General features: G+C 38.2%; 1 protein-coding gene and 1 pseudogene across 2 annotated transcripts in view; both read left to right on the top strand.

Moving 5' to 3' along the window:
- Positions 1-27,527, top strand: part of UNC13C (unc-13 homolog C) — a 561,286-nt gene that overhangs the window by 393,181 nt on the left and 140,578 nt on the right. The gene's annotated exons all lie outside the window — the stretch shown is intronic.
- Positions 25,499-26,126, top strand: LOC118631572 (annotated as a pseudogene).

The following is a 27,527-nucleotide window of genomic DNA, read 5'->3' on the forward strand; positions in this document are numbered from 1 at the left end:
GATAGTTAAATCATATACCATACAATTCACGTACTTCGGAAGTGCAGTTCAATAGCTGTTATATTTGCATATTCACACACATTGTCAGGAAGACATGTAAGGGCGTAACTTCGATTGCAGTTCATGGTTTATTCATCTTCCACAGATGAAAGGGCTTCTGAGTGCAAGGATTGTATGTGTCATCTTCAGAGTCAGTGACTCTTAATAGAAACTCGATATGTGCTTATTTGACTCAAATTGCAAATGGAACAACCCTATAGAAAGAACCTTGGAGACAGGGGTGGAACACTTGTCATGTTCAAACTTACAATTTGTAGTATTGCAGGTTGGGAGGCAGCAAGAGCTCTGAGTCTGAGAAACCCATTTTCAGAAAGCTTTGTCTCATAGCAGCTGCACAGGCTAAACAACTAATGCATAACCTCTCCAAACTTCATTTTTTTTTTCCTATGGAAAGGTGATAAGAGTTCCCAGGTTGGTGTGAGGATCACCTGACACATGAAATACACTTTGCAGACTCCAAAGCACTATGCTGATGGGAGGAGACCACTGTTGTTATTAAGTAAGGGAAGGATGTCCTGTCAGAATTCCAAAACCAGCTCCTTTAGGGGTTAAGGTTTGAACATCGAAGAGAGTATTTACAAATGCATGTGAATCTGTTCACTACCTCTCCCTCCCTCCCTCCCTTTTACCATTACAATCTACTAGTTGGCTTCAATGAATGTACTGTACTTTTGTTTTAAATGTGGCATGAATAATAATTATTAGAGAAAATGAAGACTCAGAGTACCCCACAGAGTAGCAGGCATATGCTTAACAATGTTCCTTCGGCAGGCTCTTTTGCCCATTAATAATAATACTCTTACTCACTCTATTTGCCTTCTAGAGTGTTGTTAAAATTACTTGACTGTGGAGTAGTGCTTTAGGCACTTGACCAAGATATACTCTGTGTTGTTATTATATAATTTGGGCCACACAGTTCATCTTGTGATTAAAGTGTCTGATGGAGTCAGGTCAGTGGAGAGGCGCCAGTTAGGATTGACGGACTTGCAGATGTTTGAGGCAGCTCTTCCTTCATGAACTCAGCAGCTGACTTAGAAGGCTTGACTTAAAACTTGTTGGCTTTAAGATGGTGCAGAAGTGATCTGCACGATAAACTACGTGAGATGTTCGACACGTTACTATAAAAAAATCCAATTCAAAGAATAAAATATCATTTCCCCTACTTGACTCAATCTGTCTGAGCCAACTTATTTTGTTTGCACATTTCATATGAATCACCTTGCAAGTTGAATAAACAGTAATTTATTTGATCACTATGGTGATAACTTGTTGAATGAAACAGAATAAATTATCTTACAGATTAAAATAAAAAAAAAGATGTACACTGTGTGTAAAAGGGGGAGCATAGATATTTTTAAAGGCTCAGATAAAATGTTTCATTTTATAGAGAAATAAAGTTGGTTTCACAGAATTTAGTAGACTTTATAGTCTATTTTGGCAGCTACAAACATGGGCCGTGCAGTCATTTAGACGTAGGTTTGAGTTCAGGCTCTGCTGTTTCCATTTACATTCTAGCTGTGATTTTGGACAATTTATTAAACTCATTGATCCTCAATTTCAGCATTTGCAAAAGTGGAGCAGAAACACCTATCCTATAAAGTCGATGTAAGGAGAAATAAAGAGACAGACACACACACACCCATGGGTGAAAGGAGATAGCTTCCTAGCACAAAATGGCTAGTAGTTTGTTGAGTATTTATGATGATTTTGAGGATTATAATTTAGTAAACAAGAACTTGGAGGCAACGTATAATACCATCAAAATGTCTAGATGCCTCTAGTGACTGAAATGCTTAGTTGCTAATTCCAGTTGACAGTAGGTTTTCATTTGTCATCTTGGTATCCACTGAACTTTGTTGCCTGGAAATTCTTAAATCAGGACATTCCTGTTCCAGGAATAGATTATATAACATATATGTAACTATCTTCGAAGTCATAATTGAGAGCAGAAAGTGCAAGGCCTCAAGATAGCAAGTAGATGGTGGATTGGGTTTCTAATTAATAATCTGTGCAGGAGGGCTTGGGATACATTGAAACACTAGTTTTTAGGTTGGGGTTTGTGGCAGAGCTTCAACTCACCTTCTGAAATTGCATCCATCTTTAGGGGTAGGTGTGATGGAAAAGGGGTGTCTAAGGCATTGCCCAAATCATCAGATGAATTTTGAATAGATAAACAAAAGTCACTGAAAAGATGACAGGTTTGGGAAGATTTCAAAATGGTGGTGGAGTGAATGGAAGCTACACAGACCATTTCCCAGGACAAAACTGGAATTACAACTAAAATAAAGACAAACCCTCTGGAAAAAGCAACAGAAAAGCAGCCTGCGAGGACCATATAACCAGGACACTGACTCGATCCTGGAAGGATTGTGGAGGCACCAGAGGGGTGCTGAGAGCCCACAGAGCAGCAGTCTGAGCTGTGAGCAGCGCCCTCAGAGTTACACTCCCAAGAAGCTCCACAGCACAGAGTGGAGACAGATGCTGAAATAATCACAGCCACTTACCTTGGGCTCTGGCAGAGTGAGGGTAGACTGGACTGGAGCTGTGTGGGGACACACGGGATTTGGAGGACACTCGAGCTTTTGCTGAGTTTTGGCCACACAGGACTGTGGCCATCCTGCTCCTTCCCAGGGCTCTGGGGAGAGGTGGCAGCCCTTCCCTTGGAGATTCAACACCATCCAGATGGACCATTGAAATGCAAATTGAGGCTTATTAACAACCAGCATCTGCCCCACCCACAGAAAATCCCCTTACTCTGAACACCTGAGGGAGTTTTTCATTCAACTAAGAAAACCAAGGCTCTTCAAATAACAGCTACTGATAGCCTCCAGGCAAAAAGCTAGAGGATAACTGAACTTTTCCTGGGCTTGCAACTCTACCCAGGAAAGTAAGACTTGACAGGGGTGCTTAATGTGGGTCCGCCCACGGTCATCCAAACCCAGTAGAGAGAGCCACAAACAGCAGAACACTAACAACCACAGGAAAAAATTGGCAGGCTCCAAAGACCACTGAGATAGCCAAAATGGTGAAACAAAGAAACAAATCCTAAATAAAAGAACAAGAGACTTCTACCGAAGATTAGATAAATGAAACACAGTTAAGCAAGTTAACAGAGCTAGAATTCAGAGCTCTGATCTTGAGGAACCTCAACAGCATGAGTAAGGACATGAGCATCATGAGTTAAGACATAGAAACATTGAAAATCAATCAATTGGAAACTAAAAACCAGCAAGAAGGAGTGAGCAATGACATAGCAGAAATAAAGAACACATTGGAAGTTCTAAACAGCAGAGTAGAGGAAGCTGAGGACCAGATCAGTGACTTAGAAAAACAGGGTAGAAAAAAATCAACCAATCTGAAAACCAAAAGGAAAAAACAATTAAAACACAGGAGGACAGCTTAAGAGAACTGTGGGACAATTGGAAACGTAATAATATTTGCATCATAGGAGTCCTCGAAGAAGAAGAAAATGAGCAAGGATTAGAGAATATCTTTGAAGTAATAGTGACTGAAAACTTCCTTAATTTAGTGAATAAAGAAGGCATTCAAGTTCAAGAAGCACAGAGAGCCCCAAGTAAGAAGAACCCAAAGAGGCCCACACCAAGACACATAGTAATTAAAATGCCAAAAATTAAAGACAAAGGGAGAATCCTAAAGGCATCAAGAGTTAACCAAAAGGTTACCTACAAAGGAACCCCCATTAGGCTCTCAGCTGACTTCTCAACAGAAAAACTACAGGCCAGAAGGGAATGGCATGAAGTAATCAAGGTTATGAAAAATAAGGACCTGAATCCAAGACTACTCTACTTAGCAAGGCTATCATTCAAAATAGAAGGTCAAATAATGAGCTTCCCAGAAGAAAAAAGGCTAAGGGAATACATTAGCACCAAACCAGCACTGCAAGAAATGTTAAAAGGACTACTGTAATTAGTAGAAGAAATGGGAAGAAAAATATAACCACACTAAACAAAAAAGGGGAATAAATAACTACATATCAATAATCACCTTAAATATAAATGGATTGAATGCTTTGATAAAAAGACACAGAGTATCTGATTGGATAAGAAAGCATGATTCATATATATGTTGTTTACAAGAGACTCACCTCACAACAAAAGACTCACATAAGTTGAAAGTGAAGGGATGGGAAAAAATCTTCCAAGCAAACGGAAAGGAAAAAAAAGCTGAGGTAGCAATACTCATATCTGATCAAATAGATTTCAAAATGAAGGCCACTACATAATAGTGAAAGGATCTGTCCAACAGGAAGATATAAGCTTGGTAAACATATATGCAACCAATATAGGAGCACCAAAATATATTTAAAATCTTCTGGAGGACTTCAAAGAAGGAATTGACAGTAATACAATCATAGCAGAGAACTTTAACACCCCACGGACATCACTGGATTGATCCTCTAGACAAAAATATTAGCAAGGAAACAAAGACTCTAAATGAAGTACTAGACCAAATGGTTTTAATAGATATCTACAGAGAATTACACCCCAAAACTACAGAATTCACATTCTTCTCAAGTGCACATGAGACATTCTCAAAGATAGACCACAAGATAGGACAGAAATTAAGTCTCTACACAGTCAATAAGATTGAAATCATATCAAGCATCTTCTCAGATCACAATGTCATGAAACTAGAAATCAATTGCAACAAGAACATGCAAAGACATTGGAACACATGGAGGTTAAGTAGAATGTTATTAAACGGTGAATGGGTTACTGAGGAGATCAAGGAAGAAATTAAAAATTTTCTGGAAACCAATGAAAATGAACTCACAACAGTAAAAAATCTATGTGATGCAGCAAAAGCAGTTCTGAGAGGGAAGTTCATAGCACTACACGCCTACCTCAAGAAGCAAGAAAAATTTCTAATAGACTATATGACCTCACAACTTAAAGAACTAGAAAGCAAACAAAAATAAAACCCCATAGCAAGTAGAAGGAAGGAAATAGTAAAGATCAGAGCAGAAATAAATGACATAGAGACCAAAAAAAAAAAAAAAAACAATTCAAAGAATCAAGGAAACAAAGAGCGGCTTTTTGAAAAGATAAACAAGATTGATGGACCCTTAGCTAGACTCACCAAAAACAAAGAGAGAGAACCCAAATACACAAAATCAGAAATGAAAGAGGAGAAGTAACAACTGACACCACAGAAATACAAAGATCATTATCCGATACTATGAACAATTATATGGCAACAAATTCGACAATCTAAGCAAAATAGACAAATTACTAGAAACACATTGCCTCCCAAAACTGGACCGTGATGAGAGAAAATGTGAACAGAAGAATAACAACTAAGAAAATTGAAGAGGTAATCAACACTCTCTCAGCTAACAAAAGCCCAGGCCCGGATGGCTTCACAAAGGAGTTTTACCGAACATTCAAAGAAGAAATAACACCCATTCTCCTGAAACTATTTCAAAAAATTCAAGAACAAGGAAGATTTCCAAATTTGTTTTATGAGGCTAGCAGAATTCTAATTTCAAAACCAGAAAAAGACACTACAAAGAAAGAAAACTACAGGCCAATATCCCTGAGGAACATAGATGCCAAAATCCTGAACAAAATATTAGCAAATCAGATCCAGCAATACATCAAAAAATTATTCACTATGACCAAGTGAGATTCATCCCAGGGATGCAAGGCTGCTACAATATTTGCAAATCAATAAATGTGATACACCACATAAACAAAATGAAGAATAAAGACCACATGATCATATCAATAGACACTGAAAAAGCATTTGACAACATCCAGCACCCATTTCTGATAAAAACGCTCAGAAATCTGGGAATAGAGGGATCATATCTTGACATAATAAAGACTATATATTAAATACCTACAGCCAACATCATACTCAATGGGCAAACCTAAAAGCATTACTCTTAAGAACAGGAACAAGAGAGGGATACCCACTTCCACCACTCTTATTTAACATAGTACTGGAAGTCTTAGCCACAGCAATCAGACATGAAGTAAAAATGAAAGAAATCCAAATTGGAAAGGAGGAAGTGAAACTGTCATTATTTGCAGATGACATGATATTATATGTAGAAAACCCTAAAGACGCCATCAAAAAATCTACTAAACTTGAATGAATTTGGCAAAGTAGCAGGATACAAAATTAACATCAAGAAATCAATGGCATTCCTATACACCAATGATGAAGTCACAGAAAGAGAAACTAAAATGACAATCCCACTTACCACTGCAGCAAAAAAATTAAGATACCTAGGAATAAACTTAACCAAAAGGTAAAGGACCTATTTGCAGAAAACTACAAGTCATTGAAAAAAGAAATAGAGGAAGATATAAAAAAGTGAAAGCACATACCTTGTTCATGGATTGGAAGAATTAACATCATTAAAATGTTCATATGACCCAAAGAAATCTACAGATTCAATGCAATCCCCATAAAAATACCAATGACATATTTCACAGAACTAGAACAAATACTTCAGAAGTTTATTTTGAACCAAAAAAAGAATCGAATAGCTACAGCAATCTTGAAAAAGAAAGACAGAGTAGGTGGGATCACAGTACCAGATATCAGATTATACTACAAAGCTATTGTAATCAAAACAGCCTGGTACTGGCACAAGAACAGGCATATAGACCAGTGGAACAGAACAGAGAACCTAGAAATGGACCCAAGACATTAACTCAATTAATATTTGACATGGAGGCAAGACCATACCATAGAGTAAAGACAGCTTCTTTAATAAATGGTGTTGGGAAAGTTGGACAGCTACATGCAAAAAAAAAAAAAAAAAATGAAACTAGAACATCAACTTAAATCATGCATAAGAATAAACTCAAAATGGATAAAAGACTTAAATGTGACCCATGAATTCACAAAAATCCTAGAAGAAAATGTAGGCAACAAATTTTCAGACATCATACGTAGCAGAATTTTTACTGATACATCACCTAAGGCAACAGAAACAAAGGAGAAAATGAACACATGGGACTACATCAAACTAAAAAGCTCCTGCACAGCAAAAAAAAAACACACCAAAATGGAAAGGCAACCCACTGTATGGGAGAGCGTAATTGCCAACTATATGTCAGCTAAGGGGTTAATTTCCAAAATATATAGAGTACTCATACAACTCAACAAAAGGAAGACAAAGAACCCAATTAAAAAATGGGCAGAGGAGCTAAATAGACACCTCTTCAAACAGGATATACAAATGGCCAAGAGACATATGAAGAAATGCTCAACATCACTAATCATCAGAGAGATGCAAATTAAAACAACAATGAGGTATCACCTCACATCTGTCAGAACAACCAACATCAACAAATCATTAAACAACAAGTGTTGGCTTAGAGTGTGGAGAAAAGGGGACTCTAGTACACTGCTGGTGGGAATGCAGACTGGTGCAGTCACTATGGAAAACAATATGGTGTTACCGCAAAAAATTAAAAGTTGAACTTCCATTTGACTCAGTGATCCCACTTCTAGGAATATACCCTAAGAAGCCTGAAACACCAATCAGAAAGAATATATGTACCCCCATGCTCGTAGCAGCACTATTTACAATAGCTAAGATCTGGAAACAGCCCAAGTGTCCATCAGTAGATGAATGGATAAAAAAGCAGTGGTACATATACACAATGGAGTACTATGCAGCTGTAAAAAAGAACGATCTCTTATCCTTTGAGACGACATGGAAGGACCAGGAAAGTATTATCCTAAGCGAAACAAGCCAAACAGAGAAAGACTAATATCACATGATCTCACTTATTTGTGGAACATAATGAACATAACAGTCTGAGGAATTGGGTGGACCCAGAGACATGGAAATAGGGTACAGACTGAGAACCCTCAGAAGAGGGGATAATGGGGGGAAGGAAGAGATAAACCACAGAACTTATGTACATGTACATATAACTGATGGACATAGACAACAAAGCCAGGTATCGAGTGCGGGGGGGGAATGGTGAGAAGAGTGTTAATGGGGAAGAAAAGGAGAAACATTTGTAACAAAACTAAATTATTTTTTTTTTTAAAAGTCACTGAAAAGAAATTTGTTGAAAACTGTTGTTTCACTTAATTAATTTAGGCAGAGATAGAATGAATTATAATAGGTAGAACACAATCATCTTTAATCTGGCAATAGTCAAGTCTTCCAGACCAGTGATCCTCAAACTTCAGCATGAACACTGGTCACCTGGGAATCTTGTTAGAAGGCAGATCCTAAATGAGCAGGGGTGTGTGTGTGTGTGTGTGTGTGTGTGTGTGTGTGTGTTTGTGTTTGTGTGGTGTGTATACGAGGTGATTCTCTTCATTTCTAAAAAAATGTGAGATGATGCCCTGGCAGCTGGTTGGTGTGCCACACACTGAGTAGCCTGAACATTGTTACTAAAGTAACATATTAGTTGGGACATTCTATCTTTTTATCACTGATCTGCCATCTGCTGCTTAGTTATGTTGGACCTCACTAGTATATGAAGATTCTCAGGCTGCCTTTGTAAGTTTCCTTGTCTCATAATCCCTATAAGCACAGCTGTTGCCATTAATATTGCCCTCACAGTGTTTAGGCTTCTCTTGACTTACAAATTTGAATATTTGTATATTAAATACTTTCAGAAAGTTCCTCCCTCTCCTTACATCTATTTTTGGGGCCTTCTCTCAAAGACGTATGCTCTCTTTCTACTGCTCTTCACCCAAATAGAGGTCTCAGGCCACCCTGTGCATTTAGAACATTGTCCTTGACCTTGTAGCCACAAAGACAATGAGAACAAAAAGGCATGGTCACATCTCTCCTGATCTTGCTGACTACTTTAGCTATGCCCAAAGAACTGACTTGTTGTCCCATGAATTTCTCTAGCCTCACTTAGAGTATTCTCAAACTTAGCATCTTTCTGGTCTACGTATCGGCAATTTTCTGCTGACTTTTAAATCTATCCTCATAAATCACTGGTTGTCAATTTATGTAGATCATCATTATTTGGTAGAAAAGATTGGATTCTGACTAATATCTACAATGAATAAAATCTCCCTGGAAATAACCAATTTCTTTCTTCTCCTATTTCTTACTTTCAATCTTTCTTAACTTGACAAGAATGACAGACATTAAAGATTGGCCTCTGTTCACCAGACTATAGATGAGGCAGATATTGATAGTACTTTGTAAAGAAACTCTCTGGCTTCCTTTTCATACAGCAGTGGTTTCCAACCTTTTGGTGTTTCTCCCCTCTTCCAACATACCTCAGAGGTACAGAAACTCCCATGAGTTTGTTGGTGTTTCTTAAGCAATGAGATCAGTCAGGTGGCTTTTCCCTATCCTATTGAGAATCATCAGTATTGCTCTTGTCTCGAAACAGAAAACCATTGAATGGCTCAAAGAAATAACACAATACTTATATATGAAATATTAGCTTTTAATGGAGATAAGATCTTGTACCTGAAAAAATTATATTCTGTATGTCATATGGTTAATAATCAAGTTGTTTTCTGGTTCTTAAAGTCATTTGCTAAAATTCAGTAAACATTCACATTCATGATATTGAAAAAGAGTGTCATAATCAATCCAATGCCTTAAGCTAAAAGTTGGGAAGTTATGGTTGATTATTTCTCTCTTCAGCATCCATTTAGCAAATCTATATTATAAGCTCTATATAAACTTTTCTCAATAATTTTCTTCCTATGCTTCTTACGACTGTCCTTGGTCAGACATATCACCTTTCCTGCTTCCACCTTGAATGATATAGTTCTTCCTGTGTGGAGCCTTCCTGATCACTGGATCAAGTCCACATTTCTTAGCATAGGCTGGGAATACTTAACACCCTTCTCTCCTTTCTGCACCTGATTTTAGCCCTAGTGCTAATACTTTTCCCATATGCATGCTATATGCTCTGACTACTTTCAAGATTTAAAAATTACCTGAAATCCTTACATAAGTTTCTGTCTCAAGAAATAGTGAATTATTCCCCCCACCTCATCCAAACTTTTCCTTCCTTGCCATTCCTAGCAAAGACACGAATTCTTCCAAATCCAATTCAAATGTTATTCTTTCTGTTAATTTTTTCCTGAGATTCTCAGAAAGAAATAAGTACTTCCTTCTCCTTCTCCAATAATATTTCCCATTTTAACATGTATTCTTGTATTACACTTCACAAATAAAATGCATCACTCACAATACCCTAAGCTCTTACTCATCTTTCTCTCTCTACTCTCTCCCCTTTTCTCTAACACATAATAGAAAATGTTATAAACCAGTGATTGCCTGCATGAATATAAGCCTATGTCTACAAAAAGAAAAAGCATAGGTACATGTTCCAGTTCCAGATTTTAATTTCAAGTTACAATTCAACAGAATAACAAAAACTTGAAGCAATCATTCATACAAAAGACAACATTTTTCCTAGTATATAGTCCCAACAATCATTTTCACCCCATATTGTGGTTGTAGCAGTTTTAAGAAGAGTTTAATAATCATAGATGTGGGGGGGGGGACCCTGAATACCTTTTATTTACCCACAGAAACTGTGTGTGTGTGTGTGTGTTTGTGTTTTGCTCATGTGTTATAACAAAAGATGAAAGGTTTACCATGAGGTACAAGCCACACTTCCTTGGGAAATTATGAAACAGCTCTTCCAGTCATACTCTGTTCATTAGTCCCTCCCTTCTTTTTGTGACAATCCATTAATTTTTATTAACATACCTTTACACAGAATCCCATATCTAGAATAATGGACAACAAATGAAAACAAAACTAAAACCAATGGTCATCACTGCAAAAAAAAAAGGTCTATGGTCTATGCATTTAAATTTTCAGTGGCAGGTCACATGAACCAACCATGAACTGAAATATAATTTCTTGATTGAGATATTAATTTAGATGAGACTGTTTATTTGAGAAATCATGTGTTATATCTATCTTCCCTTTTCCCCATATAAAGGCAAGAACAAAATGTGTTTACTGATACTTAAGTGTTCCTGATTCCCTAGGCCAGTGGGTCTGAAAATGTGCTTCTCAGAACAGCAGCAGTATCTCCTGGGACAATGTTAGAAATATGAATTCTGGGTCCTACCCCAAAACTGTGGATTCAGATTAGGGCCCAACAGTCTTTTTAACATGACCTCCAAGTGATTCTGATGAATGCTAAGCTTGAGAACTACTAATCTAGAAAATATAGAATCAACATAGTGCCATCTTCTATTGTTGTTTGGAATGTACAGTCATTTTTGAAGACATTTAAGTGTCAGAAATATGTCTTTTATAATGAAAGTAAAAAGAGAGAAGCTGATATGGGTGCATTAACCATGTAAGTGCAAACTAGGAAAGGAACAAAATCATGGAAGAAAAACAAGTTAAAGGAACAAATTAATTGTGACTATCATTTTTAAAGTATAAATAAAAAGAATAAATAATAATACAGAAAAAGAAGAGAATTAAAAAATAATTGTCAAAGAAATGAAGGGAGGAAGGGAACGGACTAAGCCAAGTTTATTAACATGAAATTTGGTGGGAGAGCAATGACCAGAAAGATGTTGATGACTCAGCCAGGCACACACACAAGTCTTATGCTATAAGAAGTTCATGGAGTACTCAGTAAGATAGAGGAAAATGAAGCCCCATTTCAAAAGAATACAAAAGTGGTTTATTTTGTTTAATCTTCTATTTAAAAGAAAAATCAAAATTCATACTACATTTATGTCATTTTTCATCATTTGCCTGGGAGTCAAATTCCAACAAGAGCATATAAATTTCCTCTAATGTTCACATCTTTCATTATCTTTATTATTTTGAATAGAACCAAATCAATGCATTTTAAAACAGCTAATGCTTATTTTGTACCGTAGTGCTGCAAAAGCCAAACATTACAGAAGATGGATAACTAGCTTTATCATTTATTTATGTTCTCTTGGTCCCATCAGTGAGACTTTCATGGGGGATTTTGGTAAAACATTGAATAGCAATGTTTCCAATAGTTAACTGTTCAGCATGCTTTGTAGTGTATTATTTTCCATACAAACGATTGTAAATTTACTTTTGCCCATTCCTATGTTTCAAAGAGTAAAAGTGTTTATTGTTTTTAAGCAGGACGGGTGATCATATTAGTGCAGAAAGGAACTACGTTGACCTTGTTCATTCCTTCCAGCCTGACAGGTGTCATTCCTCAATCAGTAATAAGTGAATGAAAATCCAGGGTGCACAGAAACAATATGTGCATAAATGCACCTGTGTAGGTTAGCTGCATAATCCAGGATGACGTTTAGTTTGATGACAGCCAGGGATTGCACAGTGTTAGTACTTTCTCTAGGTTTTACAGAACATTCTATGTTAAAGTACATTATTCATCAGTTGAATCGTCTGTATTGATATTTGGAAGGAAAGCTTCAGTTCACCTGGATGCCATCCGTCAGATAAACCTTTGTGATTTAATCTTTAGCCAAGAGTTTTTGAGTATGTAATGACCTATTCTACATTAACAAGCAAAGCACACAACACATACGGTGAAACCCTATTTTTATAAGATATGGCCAACTTTTAGCCACCGAACACATTTCACAAACTGGTTAATAAAAGCCAGCTGTTGAGCTGTATCATGGAAGTCTAACGACACCCCATGAAATCCCCACAGCCTGTAGTGGGAAAACAGATCAGTGGGAGTAAAGCTTGGAAACCAGGGCAAGACCCAGGGAGATGTGTGTTGAGACCCCACTGCCCTCTGCTTGTTCTGCGTTTTTCTTCCTACTTCCTAGCCCCCCCTCCTTTTTTGTATCATCCTCTTGAACTCCTGTTACACTCAGGGCTTCCCAGCAGATTGAATACAGGCAGGTGTTTGGGACATCTCAGCTCTCCCCCTTGCAAAAGATCTAAAATCAGAATAAGAAAGAAAAAGCATTAAAATGAACAAACAGTTGGAGGGGTGGCGATGGCAAGTAAATCCTGCTTACACTGGTGAACTGCAAGTGGCCGTGTGGGCACACACATAGAAGGAAAAGAAAGGAAAACAAAAATGAAGTGTATGACCCACTTTTTTTCACCTAAACATGCCGCTTCCCAGACATAAGGGATTCCTGCCTCCTTTGGCTTGTCCTCCGCAGGAAAGCCTGTGTTCATTCCATGACCTAAATGGGAAGCACAGGATCCTTTCCCACTTATAATAAAATGCATTTCTCAGTTTCCTCCTCTCTGGCAGGTCCCTTCCCCCAGTACTCGTAATTAAGTTGAAACTACTTGTTTTATATTTCTGGAGTAGACAGAGAGGGTAAATTGTGAGTGTAATTAATCTAGAACATGCTGACTAAAATATCTGGCTTCTAAATAACAGAAAACAAAATAGGCGTTCAGGAGTGTTTGCAGTGCTAGTCCTCATCTTACCCTTTAACTGTGTACTAACTCACCTTAGAATCTATTTCAGTAAAAGATAATTAAAATACGTTGACCTGAGTAACAGATTGTGTTCTTTTGACAGAAATGAGTGCATCAGAGTCCGATGTTGTTAGCTGCTCAGCCACTTTCTGTGTGTCCCCAAATTTCCAATTCAAAAGGAACTGCATGGGGCAGGGGGATGGATGAGATAAACCAAAGAACGCATATGCATGTATGCATAACCGATAGACATAGACAACAATGCTGGGGGTGGGGGGTGGGGAGGAGGGTGTCTAGGGGGGAAAAGGAGAAACATTTTAAAAAATAATAAAATTAATAAAAATTCGAAGAAGAAAAAAACACATTTTGTGGTTGGTCCAGGTTGGCTGGCTGAAAATGAAAACAGTAAAGGCAATTTTATTGATTTTATTGGGGGGCGGGGAGGGGCGGGGACTGCATGGCAAAAATAGGCCTAGCCTAAACTAGACTATGGATGGATATGGTCTCACTAGCAGCATAAGCAAATGCATTTGCCAAACACACCCTGTGTGTATTCAGAAATGAAGTTCAATGGTTTTTAATGCTGTATTCCCACAGTGATGAACTTTAGCAAAATATCAGGTAAATGGGAATGATTTTCTTAAAAGCTCAGTGACCACATTAATTAGAACCAAGGGAATGGAGCATTACCTAGTCAAATATTTTAAACTGTTGCATGGCCAGTATATCAGTAGCACATAAAAATCTTCATGGTCATTTTCTCTTTGCCCAATTCAAGATTTTAGATAAGCATCTGGCCACCTGTGTCCCTAAGAAACACTGAGTTTTCTCCCTTTTTTTTTAAAAGATAGTTTCAGAATGTTAAGTCCTTGTTTGTCAGGGTCCCTGTTGTCATGAGCACAGCTGGCCTCTAACTGTTGAGCTTGGATCTTTTGACTTTTTTCCTCTCTCTGAAGCCTCAGAACATACAGGGCAGGATATTGGGTTCTCTTTGTTTCTCCCTCACAGGGCACGGTCACTTCACCAGCTTGTCACTTCTTTATATCTTAGGTGGTCTTAAAGGCTTAGGAAAGAATAAAAGGAGCAGATCATTTGCAGTATTACCAAGCTAGAAAAAGTGAACCGGTCAGCTCAGGTCTCTAAAAAATATAAGGTCTAATTAGGGTTATAGTGCATTAGTTATCTACCACTGTGTAACAGATTATGCCAAAGCTTTGTGAATTAAAACATAAATAAATATATTGCATTTCTGTGGATAGCAGGTTCTGGGGTCTCTTGTTGAGGCTGCATTTGTGGAACCTTGAAGGGAGGGAAGGTCTGCTTCCCAGGTGACTCACTCACGTGGCTGCCAAATCCCTGTGGGCTGTTGGTGGGAGGCCTCAGTCCTTTGCAGTGTGGACCTCTCCACAAGATGCATGACTGCCCTCATGGTGTGGTACCTAGCTTCGCCCAGAGCGAGCCATGCAAGAAAAAGGCAGAAGCTGCAGTCTTTTATGACCCAGTCTAGAAAGTTACACTCCCACTTCTACAACAGCTTATTGGCTATACAGTCTAGCTTATTCAGTGCGGGGGCGGGGGGGAGTGTATAATTACATCAATCTGAGTAATATTGTGTTTCTGTGACAGAAATGAGTGTATCAGAATAGGATGTAATGAGCAGTATTAGAGGACATGGACTCCAAGAGGCAAGGATCACGGGGTCATCTTGATGTCTTACTAACACAGTGTTTGCCTCTCTGAGTGTTCCTTTATAAGAGTGTGTTTTTATATCAGGACGGGCTTTTAGTGCTTAGGGTTGATTTTAAACAAACTTCACAATCAACATGGATAAAGCCGATTTTCTTCCTTCTACTCCTTAATCCCCTCCCACTACTACAAGAAAGAAGGTCCGCATGAACCAACTTTTGAAATGTAATGAAGAAAAATGCACTTTATAGGATGCTAGGGCTCTTGTCAGCCCTTTCTGGTTTCCTGCCTCAGCTCCCCTGGGAAAGGAGGTCTGGTTCCCTGAGAGAAAACTAGCCCCACACTCTCAGGAAGAGCATTTATTTAGCTCTTCTCCTCCCTTGAGTGCAGAGTGGTGGTTTTGTGCTCTGGCTGCACATTGCAATCACCAGGGCTAGAGGTTAGACTTAAAAAAAGACCAATCCCAGGTTTTTAATGTTGTTTAGCCACCACCTAGTTAGCACTTATTAGGTACTGCTTTAAATGCTATGCACATATTGACTTACTTGAACCTCAAAACAAGCCTCTGAGGCAGGTACCACTATTATCCCCATTTTGTAGACGAAATAGAGGCACAGAGAGGTTAAGTATGTTGCCCAAATTCATACAACAATTGGATGGAAGACCCAAGTGTCCAGGGAGTTCTAATAAATATCCATAATTTAGCACCACTTACTCTTAACATTAATTAAATTTTGAAGGCCTTCTTTGAGAATCTGATGAAATATGCAAGCTCTATTACCAGAAAAATGCACAAAGCATATACATAAATCATTTGCATATTTCACTCTAGGGATGCATATATAAATACCCTGCAGCCCATTTGTAGATTTTTGTGTTTTTTCTCCCAGAAATGTGGCTTGCTAGAGAACTGGTTTTTCCTGGACCAGCATCACCTAGGAAGGTGCTAGAAATGTCCCACCCCAGACTAAATCAGAAACTCTGAAAATGGGGTTCAGCAATCCCTGCATTACAAAGACCTCCAAATGAATCTCATATGTGCTGAAATTTGAGAACCGCTATTCCAGAAGGCTGGTGTGTAGATGCACATGAATAATAGTGCATGAGCCTAGCTTCATGGTTCTGGGCTCACCATCATGTGGGTAGAAAGTCTCTTCTGTTAAAACTTGATTTCTTTGAAAAAGGTGATGACCAAAAGGAAGTCAATCACTGATGTTCATTCAAGTATTTATTAATACCAGCGCATAATGTCATTCATTCAATAGATAGTCTATAAATGTTTCAAGACTCAGTGCAACACAACATCAACAAAGCAGGCATGACCTCTGCTTCAAGGACCTTTTTACTCTATGGTAAGCAAGTAATTACATAAACAAATGTGTAATTATAAAATTTGATCAGTGCTGTGGATGAAAAGTGTATCTTAGACAAACATGTTAAAAATGAACCCTAGAATTAAAGCCTCCCTACCCAAACCCTACTCCTATCCAGGCCTTTTCTATTTCAGAACAAGATGCTACCATTTGTGTAGTGTTTAGACATTATCTTTGATCCTTTATTTATCTTTCTATACCACCATGCCCAGTCGTTCAACTCATGCAAATTCATAAATAAATGCGACCTACTCCATCTTCCAAGCAATCTGACTTTGTATCTTCTCTCCATTTCCACTATCTCCCACTAGTTCTTCACTGTGAGAACTGCGATAGCCCCTCAAATAGTTTTCAGATTTCTACCTTGCTTTCCCATAATCCCCGGTGCTCAGAGCATGCAGACTGACCTGCACAAATATAAAGTAGATCAAGAAATACTTTGGCTTATTTTTTTTTTTTTTTATCCTCACCCGAGGACATTTTTCCATTTTTTGTTCAGGTAGAGTGGTGGGGGGAGAGAGAGGAACAGAGAGAGAGAGAGAAACATCGACGTGAAAGGAACACATCGAGTGGCTGCCACCCGCACAACCGACCTGGGCCGGGGACAAACTGCAACCGAGGTACGCGCCCTTAGTGGGAACCAAACCCGGGTCTCTCAGGACCGCAGGCCGACGCTCTAACCGCTGAGCCAAACTGGCCAGGGCTACTTTGGCTTATTAAAGTTTCAAAAAATATTTCGTTTTCAATAGACCAAAAATCCTTTTTTCTTTTTTTTGACCATGGCTTATATTGTAATATGTAGTCTAGGTTCTAGGTTCTACCCATCCCTCCAACTTCATCGCTTTCTCTTTCCTTTTCCCTTATCTTAGGCACACTGCCCTCATGCTTGTTCCTCAACTGGGCCAAGTGTGTTTCCACACCAGGACCTTAGTACCTGCTCTTCCTTCCACCTGCATAGCTGTAAAGCTCTCTCCCACTCTCTGTGTAGCGGTTCTTCCCCACCCTAAGATCTCAGTTACAAGCCACCTCTTTGTGTAACCTACCCTGACCACCCAGTTCCTCACTACACTCCCACAACACCCTCTTCTCCCCAAACTCTTACTGGATCTTATTATTTAATTTAGCCTAGTTCGTTGTTCACCTGTTTACAGTATTTTCTCTTTCTTTTATAATATTGTCTGTGCAAGTGTTTGGGTCACAATCCCAAGTACAAAGTACATTTCTACAATGACACAGTATACACATACACACAGATATTCAGAAAACCAAAACCAACCTTTTATGAAACATGAATTTTTGACAAGGATAGAGGTGATAAACTCTGAAACTTTCTTAGCTTATTTTTTCAATTTTATATTTATATATTTAAATTCTGGCTATAATCTACTAAACTGATTTCATGATCCACTGATTAATTAGGGCCAGCCTTTTACAAACACCACTCTTAAACTTAAAAATAAATCAAATGGCTTCAGAAACTGTATGATCCCATTTACAGTTGAATTCTCTTTCCTAGAACAGGGTAGGTAAACAAAGAATCTCTGAATCACTTAAAAATATACTCTGCAGTAAGCCTTAAATACCACAAAAGAATATACCGACATATTTTCATATTCATAAATTTGCCAGTACCTACAGGGCATATACATAATTTCTATAACAATATTTGGAAATTTGAACCAAATTTGGGGCCTGTTTTTGTGTACTTACCTCTTTATTTTTAAGTATCTATAGTGAGAATGTAATATTTAAGCATAAAATTTTTTTCTCTTAAGACTAATTAAGACATTCCTGGCCAACTGTCACATCTCTTGGGCAAGGTATTCGAAGGGAGCATTTGATATGGAAATCTGTAATAGGTCTTAACTGCCAGGAGAAAAATGGAGTCAGAATGACATTATGAATAAAGTTGGCATTTGCTGAAAACAAAGGCATGGGTATGTAGGTACCAGTATCGTAACACAGTACATTACACTTATTGAAAAGTACAATGCTCTTCATTTCTTCCTCTTTTGTTTTACTGCTATTAATCTTTCATCTGGGAAAAGATAGAGGGAGAAATGAACAGATGAAAAAAAGTGATAAACCCTTGTTTAGATTTTTTCTTCCTTGTTTGCATTATTTTTTTTAAAGGTTCGAAAAATAACAAATTGAATGTGATTGCTAAAATCTGTTTAGAGAAACTCAATTTAAACAGGAAATAAAAATATTAATATAGTATGGCCTTAGATGCTAATTGCTACACTGCCCCTGGTAGATTATTAAGGAAGACAAGATGAATTAATGAAGTACATGAACATTTTCTAAACTACTTGACTGGAATTGTGGGACATGTAAATTCAGTTTTATTATATCAAATCAAATCAGTCACAAGTACAGGATGCATGCAAATATGCAGACGGAACCACAGGATACAAACATCTATCATTTTTTCTGTAATATTTTGGTCAAGAATCTTTGTCTTTGGAGATTGCTGATACCAGCCAGTAAAAATGTTTTGGCAGCAAAGGAACTCTGGAGAGGAGATACAATTGGTATAAAAATCAGCTTTCCTGAGACTTTCTTCTAAAAAGGAGTACAGAATGACCTCTTCTTGTTCCTTTGGGGTGATTGCCAATCCTATGGCCTATGAATAATGTGTAGAGATATGACCTGGTTGTAACCTGAGGAGAAGGTGAAAGGCACTATCTACAGTCCCTTATGCTTTAGACCAGAGATCTACAAGTATGACAGATGACAAGCACATACACTTTACGCTATTGAGAAACTAGCTGTGCCCTGGCCGGTTTGGCTCAGCGGTTAGAGCATCGGCCTGCGGTCCTGAGAGACCCGGGTTTGGTTCCTGCTAAGGGCATGTACCTCGGTTGCAGTTTGTCCCCGGCCCTGGTTGGTCGTGCGGGTGGCAGCCACTCGATGTGTCCCTTCACGTCGATGTTTCTCTCTCTCTTTCCCTTCCTCTCTCTCCCTCCCACTCTATCTGTACAAAAAGTGGAAAAATATCCTCGGGTGAGGATAACAAAAAAAAAAAAAGAAACTAGCTGTGAGTGGCTTGTGGAGAGACCGGAGACTCATATCAAGCCCATCACATAGGATATTTGAGATGGCAGAAAGAGCTGACTTAAGGGGCCAGAAGAAGGGACATTTAGAAGCTTAGGGGAGGACAAGACAGATTCTACCTGATGACTGTCTGATGCCAGACAACAGAGCAGGTTGGAGCAGGAGGAACACCTAGGAGAGAGAGCAGACATATTTACTGGGGAGTTGAGTATGCTGTGCTGAGCTTTGGGCTGGCAGCCCTCCCTATCACTATCATCTCCCCAATGCACTGGGCATTCCTCATCATTGGAAGGGTTCTTTAGGAGTGCTCCAGAATGCCAATCCTGACTTCACATAGGTCCAACTAGAGCAAAGGCTGACAAGCGGCACTCATGCCATGTGCTACAGGAAATCCCAGTTCTTTCTCTCCCAGCAGAAGCCACTCGAGAATGTGAGTAGCAATGTGATCTAGTTTATTCTCTTAAAAGGAGAAAGTAAATTATCTATAACATTTAGTGCCATCACCATGATGAGTAAAACCTTCACTGCGGCACACCTCATGACTCCCTGGTGGATGGCAGGAGGCCGTGACACCAAGGCCAAGAACCACTGCTCTGACTTAGAGGAACACAAAAGCAAAAATATAAAAAGAATGAAAACTGGGCACAGGGTGACGGGGTGGAGGTATGTGTGAAGATTCTGCAGAAGCAGAGAGGCAACCAATGGTAAGACATTTGCCATGAGGAAAACTCCAAGCACAGGAGAATCACAACTCAGGTATGAGACTGAAGGATTATCTTATCACCCTGCGCTCCTTATCAGAAAACCTTACAGGCCCAGCTGCTGTGGCTCAGTGGTTGAGCGTTGACCCATGCACCAAGAGATCGCTGGTTCGATTCCCAGTCAGGGCACATGCCCGGGTTGTGTGCCCCATCCCCAGTGGGGGGCATGCAGGAGGCAGTCGGTTGATGTTCTCTCTCGTCGATGATATTCTCTCTCTCTCTAATATCAATAAAGAAAAAACAATTTAAAAAAGGAAAACCTTATAGGTACAACCAGGCACGAGACACAAATGCAGAAGAGGCTTAGAATATTTGGCTTTTCTTTCCCAATAATTGTAGTCTCTCTTACTGATGCCATTCAGGAGAATTTCAAAATCTCCTGAGAAGTTGGTCTGGATCAGTTGCCTTTACGTGGTGCCCAATGGAACATGAGATCAAAATTCAGGGACTACTTTGGCATACATGGTCATATGTTCTAAGCCTCTATACGTCTGAAATGATCTCTCTGTTCCACTTAAATGACAATTTGGCTAAGTATATAATATAGGGGTCATACGTGTTTTCAGAACTCTGTAGCCATTTCTCTATTGGCTTGTGGTGTTTAGGATTATAACAGAGGATGTGAGAACAGAATGTTTTTTACTTCTTGGTACATAACCTGTTTTTTTGTTTTGTTTTGTTTTTAAGCCTAGAGGCATATTCTATTTTGAAATACATTTCAAAGATTGCAAATATAGTCAAAGGGTTGTTTTCATTGTTCGTTGGGACTGGTACGCAGTGGGTGGCAGGTAACAGTGTTCAGTCCCATGCTTCCTTCTTTTTGTTTGGCCCCATGTATCCTGTCTCACACTCTCTTCAAGTGTCTTGCGTATGATTGCCATTCTTCCCCAGAGTCTCGGCTCTTAGAGGCGTTTGTAAGCATGAAATAAGATAACATTCAAAGTGCTTTAATATGTTTACAGGGCTGTGCAACCATTATCATAATCTACATTTAAAATATTTTCATCATTGCAAAATCTAGTACCTATCAGCAGTCACTCCCTGAACCCCTACCTCCACTGAATGATGCACACTAAGTTGATGAACTTTGTGCTATATAAATCACATCTCAAAAAGCTGTTTTAAAAAATGACTTATAAGCAGCAATGTTATATACTTTCTTTTTTTTAATTTATCTTTATTTTATATTTTTTATTAATTTTTTTTAATCCTCACTCGAGGACACTTTTGCATTTATCTTCAGTTAGAGTGGAAGGGAGGCCCTGGCCGGTTTGGCTCAGCGGTTAGAGCGTCCACCTACGGTCCTGAGAGACCCGGGTTCAGTTCCCGCTAAGGGCATGTACCTCGGTTGCAGTTTGTCCCCGGCCCTGGTCGGTTGTGAGGGTGGCAGCCACTCGATGTGCCCCTTTCACATCGATGTTTCTCTCTCTGTTCCTCTCTCTCCCCCCACCATTCTACCTGAACAAAAAATGGAAAAATGTCCTCGGGGTGAGGATAAATAAATAAATAAATAAATAAATAAATAAAATAGAGCGGAAGGGAGAAAGGGAGGGAGAGAGAGAGAAACATCAATGTGAGAGAGACACATCGACCTGCTGCCACCCACACAACCCCAACCGGGGCCGAGGACAAAGTGCAACCAATGTACGTGGCCTTAGCGGGAACCGAACCTGGGTCTCTCCTGTCCATGGGCCGATGCTGTAACCACTAAGTCAAACCGACCAGGGAAAATTTATCTTTATTTTTTAAAGTATTACAGATGTCCACACTTTTATTCCACTGACCCCTTCCAGCCTGCTCCTGTCCCCCCCAGGCCTTCACTGCACTATTGTCTATGTCCATGGGTTATGCATGTATGCACAGACATTGTTTGGTTAATCTCTTCCCAGCCCCCCTCCTCTCTGAAGTTTTTTTGTTTTTGGTACGTGTCTCTAGCCGCTAGGGCCCAGCGGGAACTGAACCGGAGACTCTATGGTCCGCAGACCAATGCTCCAACCGCTGAGCCAAACCGGCCAGGGCTCTCTCTGAGGTTTGTCAGTCTGCTCCATGCTTCCATGTCTTTGGATCTATTTTGTTTGTCAGTTCATTTTGTTCATTAGATTTCACATTTAAGTGAGATCATGTGATACTTGTCTTTCTCTGACTGGCTTATTTCATTCAGCATAATACTCTCTGTGATGAATGAGGAATTGAGAAATCTCTGAGGGTGACGTGTTAAAGCTTTATTCTTTTATAAATGCATATTTTTCATCTCTTTACCTTTAAAAATGTAATGATTTATAATTCTAATACACTTTCAGTTATTTATCTCAAACCATAATTATTTTTATGAACCATAAAAGATGGTTCCATGTGAGTAAACATGAAAACATGGTTCCATTCAGGTTTAACATGTTAACTATAATGAGTAATTTTCCCATCACTTCTCTTTATCAAATTTATTCATATAGCACATAATACAGGTAGATAATGTTTGTTATAAATAGTTACCAATATTGTTTGTGAAAATTTATTCATGTGTAACTTTAATTTCAAATTTTTATCATCTACTAACTCTTATTCTTTATTTTTATGAGAAATAAATATTGAAACTTTGAAGTGAATATAGTGACTGCATTACTGTTTTGCTGTCCTTATAATTCATTTCTATTTATCTAAAGAGAAATATGTCAAGTCACTTTAGAAGTATCAGAAAATACAGAATAATATAGTTCTGGATAAATAGTAAGAGATTTGATTTAGAATTGTAAAAAATGAATTTTAATGGCATTTTATATTTTATAATTTAAGAAAGGCATATGAAGTACTGAAAGTTGCACTTGTTAATAAAACACTTTTCCCCCAAAATAATAAGGCATTTTGAGAGGAATAAATGTATGTTTGAATGTTACTGTAACTTTTAGAGCATAGTTTATCCTTAGACATATGTGTAATTTAACCATAAAACAGTATATTCTAATAGTATGTTGAAATATTTGATGAGTGGAAGTCTCAAATCCCATATTCACTAATTAAGTAAACAAGAAAAAATAAACTATCTGTACACTCTATTAAGTTATGATTTATCAACTCTTATTCCATTTAACTTAGAGTGATAAAGAATTATTACATTTAGTTTTTCACGGTTCAAACTATGATAATAGCTCTATCCAGTTTGGCTCAGCAGTTAGAACATTGGCCCTCGAACCAAGAGTCATAGGTTCAATTCTGGTCAAGGGCATGTACCTTGGTTGGGGTTTGGTCCCCAGCTCTGGTTGGGGTCATGTAAGAGACAACCAATCAATGTGTCTCTCTCGCATAGATCTGTCTCTCTATTTTTTTCTCTCTCTCCCTCCTTCTCTCCTCTCCCCCCACTCCCTTCCTCTCTCCCTCTCTCCCTCTCTATCTGAAGATAAATCGAAAAATATCCTCAGGTGAGGATTTTTTTAAAAAAAAAATTATGATAATATCTTAAACATTTTGGTTAGTACTTGATAACCAATCCCAAATGGAATCAGTTACCAAATTATCTAGATCACTTGTGATAACGTGTAAAGAAATCTTAAAATTATGCTATTAGTAGTCTTTGCATGCTTTTTTTCTAAAATCTGCATTTCATGTATGTTTAGACCTTTTTTAAATGTGCTACTTACTCATGCTCATTAGCCTATCAAGCTTCTCAGTATTCTATGAAGTAAATCAATATTAAATATTATTGCTAAGAATTAAAATATACAAAAGTTAAATGACTTGTCAAGTCATATTTCCTCTACCATTGCTTTTGAAAGAGTTATATTGCTTAAATTTGCACTAACGGAATAAAAACTGTTTGCATGGTCATTTAAAACACATTTTCTTTCCACTACATGGAAGAGGAAGCCCATGAGATTAATAACTACACTAAAGACTATCTCAGGAATGAAATGAGCCTGCTGGGTAATGAAGGTCTTTCATTCATTTATTTCACTGAGAGGTTCTGGAATTTGGCAACTATATTCAATAGCTAATGTAACCGAGGGAACATTTGCAGCATGGGTTGGGACAAATTTTGCCTACTTAGTGATTCAATTCTTCCCATGGGAAATTTCAGAGATCACAATCCATGTGGCAAATTCTCTTTAGAGAAAACCTGGGCAGGATATAACAACACCCCAAGTAGTACCATGAGCATTTTTTGCTTTCCACTGTCCTTGCAAACAAAGTAATTTGTTTGTTCGTTATTAAGGCAGGAAATTCAGAATTATTGCAAATGAAGTACCAGATTAAAAGATTGAGTTTGGTGAATGTTTGGTTTTGTTCAATTATATACTTAAGAAAAGAAATGTATAAAGTGATTTCCTTTCAGCTTTATAACATGAGCAAATTTCCTAGAATAATTATCATTTTTAAGTCTCAGATCTATTCAAGTGTTTTGTCCTCATACTGGAGAACCACCTTTGCCAATTTTACTTCTCTGAATCACAAGATATTTTTTCCTATCTGGAATTCAGTACTTTTCCTCTGTCTTTATAGGAAATTTCTCAGATCGTATCACCTCTTTCTATAATACTTAAAATGTCTAGTGTATTATCAGATGTGCAATATTTCATCTGGTCAGTGCATGCCACAATTCTAAAATGTACATCCATCTGGTTTCATTCATTTTAAACTCTCAGTTTTGATGAAATGAATTTTTATTGTTTTACCATTCTGGTAAGAGCCACATTCCTTAAAACATCTACTCAAAATAGATGCTACAGCCTATGTACTATGAGTTGATTGTAACTGAGGAAGTAGTTTTGAACACTGTTGGTTTTATACCATGCAAATGACCTCTTTTTAGTAAAGCAGCATTCTAGAATTCAGAATACCCTATAGTTATGTTACCAACTATATCTTCAACCACAACAGGACACGTGTTCTGACAAGAGGATACTTCTGTATTACCTGGAACAACATATTTGAAATTGAAACAATCTCAGAGAACCCAGACCATATGGTCTCCATATCCATAACACTAGGAAGTGCCGAATAGTCATTCGGTGAAATCATTTTTAAAAGTCTACTGCAAAAATATTCTTAAGCTGTGAGCTAATCTATAACTTATATTAAAATGCACTGCACAGTCTGGCCTGGTGTCTGCTGCACCTGCAGTGCACACTGGCTGTGGGCACGGACAGGTGCGGGGTGCGTGTCTCCTGCTCATCCTCGTGGGGCTGCAGCTTGAGCCTTGCCTATGCAGCCCGACCATGGATTCAGCTGTGGAGGAGCTACAGAAAGATCTAGAAGAGGTGAAGGTGCTGCTGGAAAAATCCACTAGAAAGAGGAGTATGTGATGCTCTTACAGCTGAAAATACAAGGCTGAGAAAGAATCAAGAAGATGCAGAAGAAATCACCAAAAAAGCAGAATTTCTTGCCAATGAAAAGCCAGCTGCTGTGGTTACTCCCAAACAACGGGCTCCACAGTGAAAATCAGTAATGATGGATGGGATCGGTCAGAGAAGTTTGTGAAAATCTGCATTATCTTAAGTGGAGTTCATCAAGTCCCCACAGAGAATGTGCAGGTGCATTTTTGGTAAAGAATCTAACTGGGAAGAATCATTCCATTATTGTGAACAATCTCTTGAAACCCATCTTTGTGGAAGACAGTTCAAAAAAGTCAGGACACATACAGTGATTATCTTATGTAGAAAGAACGCGAAAAGCACACAGTGGGACTCCCTGACTCAGGCTGAGAAGGAGTGCAAAGAGCAAGAAAAATCCTCCCCTGACACTGAAACAGATCCTAGCGAGGGACTGATGCATATCCTAAAGAAAATGTATGGAGATGGGGATGATGATAAGAAATGGACTATTAATAGAGCCTGAGTACAATAAGAAAAAGCAGCAAGCTAAAGGAGAGACAGTGTTTTGAGACTTTAAAGTCCTTTTGAGAACTGGGATGTGGAAATGGTGATGTTTTCAATAATGATGCGTTGGTGAGCTGCACGGATAAATTTAACAGATAACTTGACAGAGCCTTCTTCTAATTAAAGGCAGTGAAGTCTCCTACTGAAGAATTTATTTTAAAAGAACATGTTTATTAAACACTTCTTCTAAAAATGGTTTCCTCAGCAAACTGGCCATTTTGTTCAACAGAAGGGGATACTGCCTTCTTCTGTGAAACGTCAAGCAGCAAATCTTGCCTAATAAAAATGTCATCGTGTATGTGTTTTTGTTCAGCTCAGAGATAGAAAAAAAGTTATCACATGTTAAATTCCTGACATCAGTTCTCAGCAATGTAGGAATAAGTAAATAAAACTTGGAATTTTGCAGAAAATGCAAAAACATAAAAATAAAATGCATTCCTTACATTCACACAAAATAGTTACTTATTTATTTGACAGTTTAATAAGCTAATTATATTTAAATGTCTGTTCGGTGTCAGGCATTGTGGTAGGTACTTGGGATCAAAAAGAGAGAATTGCTGCCCTTCTGGAGCTCAGAGGCTTGTCAAGGAGACAGGAATAGATCAAATATTCGTGCATATTGAGGTAAAAATACCTATGATTCCTACTATAAAATATGAGTATATTGCGTTTTAAGAACACTTGAGAGGGGCATTTAATTTTGTCAAGTGATTCAAAAGAGTTTTCCCCAAGGAAGAGACTTTGGAGCTGAGATACCAAGAACAAGCAGGAGTTGACCCGTTGCAAAGGGATCAGAAGATTCCGTTTCAACGAACAACTTTAAAACCAATGAATATATGGCAAAATCTTTTCCTTTAAACTACTAATTATAAATATCAACACAGACGCTGTAAGTCAATAGCTTGTAAAATTTAGAATTTACGTGTCTCTGTTGGCTGCCTGCAATGACAGTATTTGGTTGTATGTGCCTGTGCATCCATCAGCTTGGCAGGTCTGGTAACAAACCTGCTTTTTCTCCTTTGTAAAATTAGCTTTCCCTGGAAAATTGCTCTCACTGGTTCCCACTTAGCCTCAACTATTTTTGTCTCAGCAAGTCCCCAGAAAGTTCCAAAAGAGGAAATGCATATTTATCTTTAGCTATTTGGTTATGTTCATGATATTTTAGTCACAAAATAATTTCCAGCTGTCAAGCTTGACATACATATTCAACAGCATCTGAATGTTGCCGTTGCATCTATTACATAAGCGCAAAGAAACTCACTCAACAGATGCTCCACAACTTATAAACTGTGTAATTCTCTAAACATTTGGTGTTTTCATCATAAAATCCGAGTCTATCTATGATTGATTTGATTGTTCACATTACAGC

The sequence above is a fragment of the Molossus molossus genome, unplaced genomic scaffold, assembly GCF_014108415.1.
Source record: "Molossus molossus isolate mMolMol1 unplaced genomic scaffold, mMolMol1.p scaffold_m16_p_1, whole genome shotgun sequence".
Classification (NCBI taxonomy): Eukaryota; Metazoa; Chordata; class Mammalia; order Chiroptera; family Molossidae; genus Molossus; species Molossus molossus.